At 36.5% G+C, this 12205-nt stretch overlaps 2 long non-coding RNA genes across 3 annotated transcripts in view; both read right to left on the reverse strand.

The window, feature by feature from the left end:
- Positions 1-12205, reverse strand: part of LOC149092479 (uncharacterized) — a 101628-nt gene that overhangs the window by 6491 nt on the left and 82932 nt on the right. The gene's annotated exons all lie outside the window — the stretch shown is intronic.
- LOC108657976 (uncharacterized) overlaps positions 1-12205 on the reverse strand; it is a 48953-nt gene that overhangs the window by 814 nt on the left and 35934 nt on the right. For both annotated transcript variants that reach the window (XR_016196965.1, XR_016196966.1), the window contains 3 exons: positions 9611-10008; positions 9145-9453; positions 8683-9045 (listed from right to left, as the gene is read on the reverse strand). This is a non-coding gene — a long non-coding RNA (uncharacterized LOC108657976). The remainder of the gene's footprint in view (positions 1-8682; positions 9046-9144; positions 9454-9610; positions 10009-12205) is intronic.

Consider the following 12205-nt stretch of genomic DNA (forward strand, 5'->3'; position numbering starts at 1 on the left):
AAGTATGTAACAGGCAGAAGGAATCATCGCAGACCCCATAAAGTATATATATTCTTGATCAGCACGACGAGCTGAGTCGATATAGCCCTGTCCGTCTGTTCGTCCGTCCGTCCGTCCGTCTGCCCGTATGAACGCCGAGATCTCAGAAGATATAAGAGCTAGAGAGCTGAAATACTCGTGTATACCATACGCAGTACGAGTTTGCTTTATTTTTTCGATAACTCATCCGATAACTTTTTTATCGAGAATAATCGAAAAACTGATTTTGTTTTTTGAGCCTCATCAGAGTACTATTAGACGTGGAGACTTCAGATTTGCTGTGTATATACATATGATGAATACAAACATTTTGTGATCAACAGATTCAAGTACTAGAGACTTGTGCTTTGGAATGCACACACACTTTGACCATATAATTACGCCCAGAAAATTTCATTAAGATCGTATGTTTACAAAAGAAGTTATTCACCAAGTAAATTCTCATACTATTTCCCAGCGCAGTCGCTGCTTATTGCGCAGTTAGCAGAGCGCGGGCGCGTGAGGGTGGATGCATGTGTATGTATGTGTGCGTGCATAAAAGAAGTGCAGAATGATAAAAATATCAGCTTGGAGGGTTCAGGGTATCTCCTAGTCGAGCAGTCTCGACTAGAGTCTTCTTACTTGTTTTATTTGGTTTTTCATTTACATATTTAAATTTAACAAGAAAGCTGTAGTCGAGACTGCTCGACTACGAGATCCCCTGAACCCTACAAGCAACTGATATTTCAGTAATAATTAGCAAACACACACGCACACACACACACGCATACAAACAAACACACGCACACACATACACATACAAACAAACACACGCACACACATACTCATATAAAGGCGATTGCGTTTGGGTTGCACTACAGTGTTGGCAATATCATGAGAACTTATTTGTTGAATAATTTAATTTCTAGATCGTACGATCGTAATGAAACTTTCAGAACGTAATCATAATGTTAAAATGTATGTATATGCCGAAGCTCAGGGGTGGGGGGTAAATTTTAACAAGAACCGATATTGTATAAAATGCATCTTAATATACATTTTAAATTTGGAGACTCTAGCTTGAAAGATGTAGGAGATATAATTTTTTAAGTGATCTTCGATAAGGTTTTTTATCGATAAATAAGTATCGGAATGAGTTATCGTTTTTTAGTGATAAACTCGATATTCGCGCTGTATATACGGACATTTAAAAAAAAAGTTGAAGTCTCTAGCTCTTATATCTTCTGAAATCGACGCGTTCAAACATTCGGACAGACGGACGGGCGGATGGGCGGACAGACAGACGGACAGGGCTAAATCGACTCAGCTCGTCACTATGATCAAGAATATATACATTTTGTGGGGTCTGCCACGCCTCCTTCTGCCTGTTACATACATTTGAACAAAACAATTAGACCCTGATTTCCCATTTTCAATGGGTTCAGGGTATAAAAAGTAACTAATTTTATCCGCTAAAGAATCCACGTGCGAGAGGCACGATTAAATAAAATACAAAAACGAATCTCTAGAGTAAAGAAGTGCTATGTAAAAACTATTAAACGGCTTCAACATGACTCTAAAATGGTCAGAGGCCCACCTCAATCAGGCTCTAATCCTTCTATGGCAGGTGCCCATTCAGACGCATCGACTACATCAGCAGCTTTACTCAACAAGAGGCGTCCGACAAGACAGCTTGATATTCGGTACCATCGAGATGCAGCTAACTGGAGAAGCACATAAGCTGTCTCAACTCTTAAAACCTGCTGGCTGGCGTAACCAACGAGCCATTCTGATCATCTGAGTTCAAGACTCACACACATTGCGAAGAACTGCTGCGACGACTATATAACACCAACTTTACTTTAAGTCTTCGTAAGTTCATTGAAGACCTAGAAACTAAGATTTTTATAATTATTAATAGGTTACCATTAGAAGGCGATGCCGCCAAATTAGAAGCAAACTAACTACAGACAGAATAATAACTATCAATCTACTCTACCAGGGCAAAACAATTTTAATGATCAGTAACTATACAATGAATTTACACCATCCGATCAAACCTCTATATCCGAAACCTCATAAATAATAAATCTCCCAAACGCATAATAGATACTGGCTCTTCAATAAATGTTATCAATGAAAACTATTTCAACTTCCCAGAGACTAAAGAATATCTAAAAGCTCAAACTATTAACGGTGTCATTTGCACCCATTGTTACGAAATCCCACTACAAATTCTCTACTTTCGACATATTATTAAGTACAAACTACTTATCGACATGCAAAACCATTATTAATTATGCTGAAGATAGTGTAACCATAGAGAATTATAAATTATTACCAAAGCCAGCAACATCTCAACCGCTTGTACAACTTTGACCTTTGATCTATGTCAGCGATGACAGTTTGGCGAGTACTGAAGAACTCAAAAATCACAAAGAGGTCTGAACTGACCAACGCACCCATGTTGCTAAGTCGCCACAAGGTTGCTCGACTTGATTTTGCCGAAAGACATACTGCGACTGATTGGACATACGTGCGCTTGAATTATCGTCTTTTGGCTTACAGTATTTTTATCAATTTTAACTTTAACAGGTCATATTTTCTGATGGGAAGAAGTTTAACCTGGATGGTCCTGATGGGACTACTTACTACTACTGAAATGATTTGAGAAAGGATCCTATGATTTTAAGAACAGACTAAAGGTGTCTCCGTCATCATCATTATCATTTTGAAATATGGAACTCCTCATTTTTATACCCTGAACCCATTGAAAATGGGAAATCAGTGTATAATGGTTTTGTGAAAAAGTATGTAACAGGCAGAAGAAATCATCGCAGACCCCATAAAGTATATAAATTCTTGATCAGCACGACGAGCTGAGTCGATATAGCCCTGTCCGTCTGTTCGTTCGTCCGTCCGTCCGTCTGACCATATGAACGCCGAGATTTGTTTGCTTAATTTTTTCAATAACTCATCCGATAACTTTTTTATCGAGAATAATCGAAAAATTGATTTGGTTTTTTGAGCCTCATCGGAATACTATTTGACGTGGAGACTTCAGATTTACTGTGTATATACATATGATGAATACAAACATTTTGTAATCAACAGATTTTGGATGTCACGCCTCCTTCGCACCCAATTTGTAAAAATTTGTATTTCAAGTACTAGAGACTTGTGCTTTGGAATGTACACACATTTTGACCATGTAATTACGCCCAGAAAATTTCATTAAGATTGTATGTTTACAAAAGAAGTTATTCACCAAGTAAATTCTCATACTATTGCCCACACTGCAGCGCAGCCCAAACGCAGTCGCTGCTTAATGCGCAGTTAGCTGAGCGCGGGCGCGTAAGGGTGGATGCACGCGTATGTATGTGTGCGTGCATAAAAGTAGTGCAGAATGATAATAATATCAGCTTGGAGAGTTCAGGGTATCTCCTATTCAAGCAGTCTCGACTAGAGTCTTCTTACTTGTCTTAAGATTGTAAGGAAATATGTCATATGTGAAATATTTTCGGCCGATTCGTTTAAATGGATTATGAGTGGGCTATAATTTTGATAAGCACTGTAGTAAGAGCGCGTCATGCCATGTCATGTCATAGAGAATTGAAATTTGGAACACATACGCGTGTATATCTCCGATTTATAAAGTGTTATTTTGAAGGTTTTTTATACCCTGAACCCATTGAAAATGGAAATCAGGATATATTGGTTTTGTTAAAAGTATGTAACAGGCAGAAGGAGGCGTGGCAGACCCCAAAAAGTATATATATTCTTGATCAGGGCGACGAGCTGAATCGATTTGGCCCAGTCCGTCTGTCTGTCTGTTCGCTCGTCCGTCCGTCCGTATTTATGAATGTGTCGATCTCAGAAGATATAAGAGCTAGAGACTTGAATTTTTATACTCATTCACGAAGTGAATTTGGTTATTGGTTTTGTGCAATGTCCGTCTTGTTGTCCGTCCGTCTGTCCGTATGAACGCAGTTCATTTCGCCGCTATTGAAGCTAGAGACTTGAAATTTGGAACACATACTCGTGTATAACTCCGATTTATAAAGTGTATTTTCCCGAACCGCCCACTAGGGGCGTGGCAAATCGGAAAATGCATTTTCCGATATACCAGAAATCATGAAGAGCTAGAAAGTTGAAATTTGGTATGTAGATCCACGTTGACCCCCAAAGTCCAAAAAGCTATGGTGGATATATGTCCGCCCAAAGGGGGCGTTGCAAACCGCAAAACTTTATATCTCCTACAGTTTAAGAGCTAGAAGCTTCAAATGTAAATGTAAATGTAACGTCCTCTATCGATGCCCCAAAAATAATTGTCACGCCTCTTTGGGGGCGTGGCATATCGAAAAATACCCTGTAATTTTCAGATTTCAGAGCGTAAGCATTCAAATTTCGCATTTACGTTACCGTTAGCTCTTTCTAAGAACTGGCCAAAAATGAGGTGTCTACGGCCACTAGGGGCGTGGCATTCGGCATTTGTAGTATCAAATTGCGACATTTATATGCTTGAGCTATCTATGTGTGTACATGTATATACAAATAGGCTTAATAGGCATTGATAACACGGAAGGAAACATTATTATAAAATTTAAAAATAAAATTTAAATATTTAAAAAATATAAAAGAAGCTAAAATAACAAAATCTGCAATTTACAAAAAAGAGTTTTGCGCGGGATTTGAACTCGCACCCAAGCCATGTTTGTCAAAATAACAAAAACAAATTGAACCGGCGCTTTTGTCGATAGCGCCACCACCTACTGTTAACAATTGTAATTAAAATGAAATCCAAAAATAAAATTCTTGTTATGACGCATTAAAGAAAAGAAGAGCCAGAGTAGCGGATGGTAAATTCAAGAACAAAGCAAAAACAAATCAGTCATACAAATGAGCGCGTGCATAAGAAAGACTGGAATGCTTGATGCTACATATGCATGCAGACTTATGTACATACATATACATGCATATATGCGTACATACATATATGAGGGCTATTTAAGAAGAAACAAATAAATAAATGAAATAAAAAGAAGAAAATAAATATCTATTTTATAAAAAACGAAATATGTATGAAAATAAAAACAAAAGATTCAAAAGGTTTTGAACCTCCGCCGCTGTAACATAACTGGCGACGCCTTTAGCGCCCACGCTATCGTTTTGCTTGACAATTTGGTAGCTAAAATACAATAAGCTAATAACAGAGCGTCATCTGACAAAACTACAATAACAGCTAGAAAATCCAGAAATCAATCGCCATTCTTAGAATGCTAAAAAGCGCGCTTTTGTAATGTAAGCAAACGCTTAAGAATCTGCAGTAGGTGTGACCGAAAGCTATCAACGAAAATGACCATACATTTGTACCACTGACCAAACAACACATAGACTAGACATTTAGAGCAACGTTTTTCCACGCCGCAAAATCTGTCTAGCAGGGCCCGGCCAACTTCGTATTCGCTCGGCTTGGTATTGGCTGGCTCGGGTAATGAAAGATAGCCCGACGAAATCAGTGCGCTCTAAGCACGCAAACGAAATGGTCATGTATGCGCTTTTCGTTTTTTGTCTTACTCTCCCTCTCTCTCTCTCTCTCTGTGGGCTCTCAAATCATGAAGCTCAGCAGCGCTCAAAAATCGAAGTTTCTTCGCGACGGTCCCAGCTCTTTTCTTTTGAGTGAAGAGTATACCGAAATCTTAAAATCGTATATATATAAAATATGATCTCGCGACAGGCATGCACACACACACTTGCAGTCCCTTGCTACATGTATGAGCATTTGTGACCTGCGTGCGTTACTCTTGCTGCTGTGAAAATTTTAAAGCCCAAAATTTGCCGTTGGCCTGCCTTGTAAAGTGAGCACATGCATACAAACATTTGTGTATGCGTATGCTTGTATGGGATGGCAAGCTAACTGTCTCTGGATTGAGTAGTTTATAAATTTTGTATGATTTGAATCATAGGGTGACTATCGAATGGGCCATTATGACTTAATTAGAAATTTTTGACAATAATGAGTAAAGCTTGAGTATAATATGACATGTGTATTTCATATATTGCAAAGCATTTAATAAAGTTATTAGTGTTTTACGGTAATTTTTTCGGTTGAAAATGTGTATAAAATAATTTTAATTATATATAATTATTTACGGATATAAACACATAAACAATAATAATATATAAAATTACTTATGTATATATGTATGTTCATACATAGTACATCTGTGTAAAGTGGTTATGACAGTCCGTAAGACCGACCAAATGCAATTGCTGGGCTCTAAAATTGCTACAAGCAGCAAGAGTAACGCATGCAGGTCACAAATGCTCATACTTGTAGCAAGGGACTACAAGTGTGTGTGTGCATGCCTGTCGCGAAAACATTTTCATTATGAGCAACAACGCTTTCATACCCTTTTTAGAAATTATCATGAAAAAGCTAGCATTTTGTATGAACGTGGCAAACGCTTTACATATTTCGGTATACCCTTCACTTAAAAGGAAAGAGCTGGGATCGTCGCGAACAAAAATTTCAATTTTTGTGCGCGGCTGAGAGTATGATTTCAGCGACCATAGAGAGCGAGAGAGAGGGACTGAGATAGAGAGAGAGTAGAAAAAATGGCTCACAGCTGTGCTTCATACGGAATTGGGACCATTTCGATTGAGCGCTCACAGCGCACTGTTTTTGTCGTGCAGTATTTTCTTTGCTCGAACCTCCAGCGACCGAGCCGAGCAAATACGAAGTATAGCGGTCGACCAACTTAACAGTTTCGAGCTGTAGAAAAATTTGTTCTACATGTCTAGTCTATGTGTTCTCTGGTCAGTGGTATATCACACAAAATCAATAACAACTCCCGATATTTTCTTATCGGTTGAGAACCTTATCGAAAGTTATTTATTTAATTATATCTTCTACACCTTTAGAGTTAGAGCTTCCAAATTTTAAATGTAGACTTGTGTATTTTATATAATTTCGAATTTTGTTATATTTAACCACTGACCAGACAACACGTAGACTAGACATGTAGAGCAACGTTTTTCCACGCCGCAAAATCTGTCTAGCAGGGCCCGGCCAACTTCGTATTCGCTCGGCTTGGTATTGGCTGGCTCGGGTAATGAAAGATAGCACGACGAAATGTTGTTTGGTCAGTGATTTAACCCTCCAACCCCAAATTCACCCCCTTCACTTTCACTTTGGTAAAAGACGTATTTCAAGTACTAGAGACTTTTGCTTTGGCGTGTACATATATTTAAACATTATGTTTACGTTCTGAAAGTTTCGCAACTCCGTGAGAAATTACTTCATTCAAGATCAATGTGCCGGTATAATATTTAAAACTATATGTGTTTCTAATTCCTTGCCACCTTGTTTATGAATTCAAGCCCAAAAATCGTAATAGATCGACTTTGAATTCAGAAAATTTATCTTCTTCTTTATTAAATAATTTACAAACTTCTGAGCTGTCCCTGATTTACCAAAAAGTACGTGCCTTAAATTCTAAACTTACATAAATGTCTATTCTTGCACAGTTTTAGTGTTCAATATGATATTACTGCTTTCACTGAAACATGGTTAATTAATAATAATAATATTGAGATCCTTTCGAGTGATTTCACTATTTATAGACTCGATACGTAGAGGGGGTGGGGTGTTAATTGCTGTTAAGTCCAGTATATTTTCCGAATTATTTACCTTTTCGTCCCTTCATGTAAATGATAGAGACTTGCTTCTTGTGTTGGGTGCTTTTAATAATTCTAACACTTCTTGGTCATCATCATGAAATTTGGAACATATACTCGTGTAATCTCCGATTTATTAAATGTTAAAATTTTCCCGATCCGCCCACTAAGGAGCAAATCGGCAAATGCATTTTCCGATATAACAGAAATCATATTATTTGATGAACTATAAAGTTGAAATTTGGAATATCGATCTCGAACTATGGCGGATATATCTACGCCAATCGGGGGCGTGGCAAATCGGATAGAACTATGTCTCCTAGAGTTTTAAAGTTAGAACGTTAAAATTTTGCAATGTAATGATTCTATAAAGATGAAGATTTATATGTCAACGCCCACCAGAGGCGTGGAAAATTGGACCTCAAGGTATAGTGATATATTTTGGACACTATTGATGATAGAGACCTCAAATTTGGTATATATACTCGAGCTGACCTCCCAAGACGTAAAAGCTATGCTGGATATATGTCTGCCCACAGAAGGCGTGGCAAACCGGCAAAAGCCGGTATAAGCACTAGAAGCTTCAAATTTAGACTCCCCAAATAATATTGTTATGCCTCTTTAAGCATCCAGATTTTGTAACTAGGTTAACGTTAGCTTGTTCTATGAGCTGGCCAAAAATGAAGGGTTTAATCCCTGTAGGGGTGTGGCAAATCGAAAAAACTGAATTTTCTACAGTATTATGTCAAAACTTTACTACTAAATCGCTGATGGGGTGTAAATGAGTATTCCGCAGACGGTAACGCCTGACTGCTACGTTCTTAGTTGTTATACCCTGAACCCATTAAGAAGGGAAATCAGGGTAAGAAGGGAAATCAGCATAGTAATTATTTTAAGCATTTTTTTTATAAACAACTATAACGTAAAACATATTATTATATAAAACTTGAGTAAGTTAATGTTTCAACCTTTTTAATTACTTACCAAATATAAGTATTATTATTAAAACGACTCCGATAATTGCGTAATTTATCTTATGCATTTGGAAATCTTTGACGTCATTGACGTCATTCATGGATTCCACTAAACAATTTTCATTTAAATCTGTATTGGGTGGACAGCTAAAAAGTAGGCCAGCATTTTTTTGCGCAGCATTATTCATCTTTTGACATATACTAACATCTATATGGGTTTCTATGTTTCCAACACAGTGGCAAAGGCAACTCCAAACACAAAAGCATCTCGAATGAGTTTCTATTTCGAATGATCTTCTAGACACGATAATTGTATTTGAATGCAACGTAGGTGATGGTTTTATTATCTTCAATTTATTAGCTTTAACAATTACTAAAAAGAAAAAAATAAGATGTTGCTGCATTAATGTACGTAACGCTAACGTTTTCCGGAAATAAAACATACTTGTAGTTCAGTATATACAATACTTACATTCACAGTTAAATTTGACTTTTTTGCTCGATCCCATTATAAAAGGTAATAAAAAAGTAATAGTTTCTGATAAATGAGGAAGCAGGTTTTTTTTTACAGTTGCTATAACTGATTCAGTTTTTGAGAGTGGACAGTTGGAAATAGTTATGAAAAACTCCTGGGATTTCAGACCCTTGTTAATGACATCAACAGATATTTGAAGTGCATCTTTAGTTGTGGCATCAGTTACAATTCTAGAAATTTTTACTTTTAAAATATTTTTTTGAACTGCATTTTCTCTAAATGGCATTTTAATTTTAATATTAAATGCTGTAATAGTGAATAAATAATATAAGTATATCAATATAAATAATATAAGTTCAACTAAAGAACTAAACGAACTTTGAAGTTTAAAATATTTCTCAAAAGGTTGAAAAGCCAATATTTAAGCTGTATCGCTTTTGATTCTAGAAGATATATTAATTACCTGGCACTTGTTCATCTAACATATTCAGGCATAAAGTTTTGGCGTTTGTTGGACATTTGTCAAACAATTTTATTGAAGCTGGAATTGAGCCATCTTTAGTCCTTAATTTCATTTCATGATTAATATCTGGCATTCCACTTATTATTGTTTTTGCCTTCGTAAAATTATCAGGGGAATTTGTATTTTCATAATCAAGAGTAAATTTAGTAGTTGAGTTAAATAATTTTATAAATATTTTGTTATCGGCTTTATTTCTATTAGTATTCGTCAAACTTTTCGGAATCCAAAATGTATTATTATCTTGCAATACAGATTTTCTTGTCTGCAGAACATTTTCTCGCGATGTTAAAATTATTGAGAAATTTCCTTTAACAAATGTACCGGCCAAGTTATTTAACCTGAAAATAAAACAAGTAAGAAGGCTCTATTCGAGACTGCTCGACTAGGAGATACCCTGAACCCTCCAAGCTGATATTCTAATCATTCTGCACTTCTTCTATGCACACATACATGCACATGCATCCATCCTCACGCATAAGCCCGGGCTCTGCTAACTGCGCAGTAAGCAGCGACTGCGCTTGGGCTGCGCTGCATTGTGGGCAAAATTATGTGAATTTATTTGTTGAATAATTTAATTACTAGACGTACAGTCTTAATGTAACTTTCAGAACGTAATCATAATGTTCTAATGTATGCACATTTCAAAGCACAAGTCTCTAGTACTTGAAATACGTTTTTTGCGCATTGGGGGCGAAGGGGGCGTGGTATCCAAAATCTGTTGATTACAAAATGTTTGCATTCATTATATGTATATACACAGTAAATTTGAAGTTTCCAGGTCTAAAAGTGTGCAAATGAGGCATAAAAAACCAAATAAATTTTTCGATTATTCTAGATAAAAAAGTTATCGGATGATTTATCGAAAAAATAAAGCAAACTCGTACTGCGTATTCCATTGAAAATGAATGAAATTAGGGTATAATGGCTTTGTGTAAAAGTATGTAACGGGCAGAAGGAATCATCCCAGACCCCATATTTTATATATATTCTTGTACGCAGTACGAGTTTGCTTTATTTTTTCGATAAATCATCCGATAACTTTTTTATCGAGAATAATCGAAAAATTGATTCTTTTTTTCAGCCTCGTTTGAACACTTTTAGACCAGGAAACTTCAGATTTAGTTGGAATGTACATACATTTGAGCATTATGATTATATTATTATAATGTTCAAATATATGTACATTCCAAAACACAAGTCTCTAGTATTTGAAATGGGTTTTATTACAAATTGTGGGCGTGGTATCCAAAATCTGTTTGTATTCATCACACTAAATATGAAGTCTCCAATGAGGCTCAAAAAACAAAATCAATTTTTCGATTATTCTCGATAAAGAAGTTATCGGATGAGTTATCAAAAAAATATGATAAGCTCGCATAGTGCATGGTATACACGAGTATGCACACAGAAACTTAGCTCTCTAGCTCTAATATCTTCTCCGCGTTCATACGGGCAGACGGGAGGACGGACAGACAGACAGGGCCAAATCTACTCAGCTCGTCGCCCTGATCAAGAATGTATATACTTTGTGGCGTCGTCTGCCTGTTTTACATACATTTTAACAAAACCATTTTACCCAGATTTCCCATTTTCAATGGGTTCAAATTTAAGTGACACGAAAGTGTTTGCACAGAGATAAAGTTATCATAATAAGGCAATATTAACTAAAACTACTATTTATAATTAGTATTCTTTATGACCCCCATTGGCTTCTAACCATATACTTATGGAATTTATTAGTTTTTCAACAGATTCCACCGGTGTCTTCTCCCATTTCTCTAATATATAAGCCTCGGTTAACTGTCCTTTTCTTGAGATCAGCTCACAGCTTTTTTGAGCTGCTTTGACTTTTTTGTTTAGGGTTATTATCTTGGTAAAGCCTAAATTTTGGTTTACTATCCCTAAACAAGTAAGAATATTAATATTATGAGAATTTATTTGTTGAATAATTTCTATTGTAGACATACAGTCTGAATGAAACTTTCAGAACGTAATTATATTGTTCAAGTGTATGTACATTCCAAATCTGTCTCTTGTACTTGAAATGCGTTTTTTTACAAATTGGGGGCGAAGGGGGCGTGCAATCCAAAATCTGTGAATTACAAAATGTTTGTATTGTAAAGAACCATCGGCTTATCCCGAGTCTAAGCTGGGCTAGTTTCAGTCAGCTGGGTTCCTCCCAACAAATTTTTTTGTTGAAGCCCCCGCGATATTAATTAGTCACTTGAGTTATTGTTTAGAAACGTAAAATATATTTTCTTGAATAAGTTTTATATAAATTTTACACTTTACTTTAATTATAACTTATATGATATGTCGCTTTCGCAAGGTACACATGCTGAGTGCTGGTTCAGTGAGAGTGTTGTGCTAGGACACACTTGAATGATTCGGAAAACGTCAGGATCTGGATCTGTGAACTCGCTCACAGCACAACAATAGCTTCGTTTCACTGATAACACTTCTCTTACTCACGGCTACGTCAACTTTCTCAGATGTGCAGGCCTCGCTGAAGCTGCTGGTCTGCACCAATGTCCT

Source organism: Drosophila navojoa, chromosome 2 (genome assembly GCF_054131105.1).
Source record: "Drosophila navojoa isolate 15081-1374.11 chromosome 2, UAZ_NAV_1.0, whole genome shotgun sequence".
NCBI lineage: Eukaryota > Metazoa > Arthropoda > Insecta > Diptera > Drosophilidae > Drosophila > Drosophila navojoa.